The following is a 286-nucleotide window of genomic DNA, read 5'->3' as shown; positions in this document are numbered from 1 at the left end:
AAGAAAAAAAAAAAAAAAAAAAAAAAAAAAAAGCGGCCTGACAGAGTTAACCCAGCCGCTGCTGCTGGGACAATAGAGCGGAGCTTAGGTATTAAAAAGGCGAAAGGGGCGGGAGGAGGGGAATCCCTGCTCTGAACCTGCACTCGGGGATTTGTTTTATGCAGGCCTAGACACAATTTGCGTTTCTATCCATCACACGGACGTGTTGAAATTAACTTGACAACTGGTCCGGTTACCTCCGCGCTGAAGCCGAGCGGGCTCCGCCGACGGGGCGGGCTCGGGGCCC

At 52.1% G+C, this 286-nt stretch overlaps 1 protein-coding gene across 1 annotated transcript in view; it reads left to right on the top strand.

Annotated features, from left to right (window-relative positions):
• The window catches only part of WNT7B (Wnt family member 7B), a 95,283-nt gene that overhangs the window by 550 nt on the left and 94,447 nt on the right, over nucleotides 1-286 (top strand). The window lies entirely within an intron of this gene.

This window comes from Egretta garzetta, unplaced genomic scaffold (genome assembly GCF_000687185.1).
Source record: "Egretta garzetta isolate BGI_Z169 unplaced genomic scaffold, ASM68718v1 scaffold81, whole genome shotgun sequence".
NCBI lineage: Eukaryota > Metazoa > Chordata > Aves > Pelecaniformes > Ardeidae > Egretta > Egretta garzetta.
The sequence above is the reverse complement of the archived record's forward strand: the minus strand, read 5'-3'. Positions and strand labels throughout refer to the sequence as shown.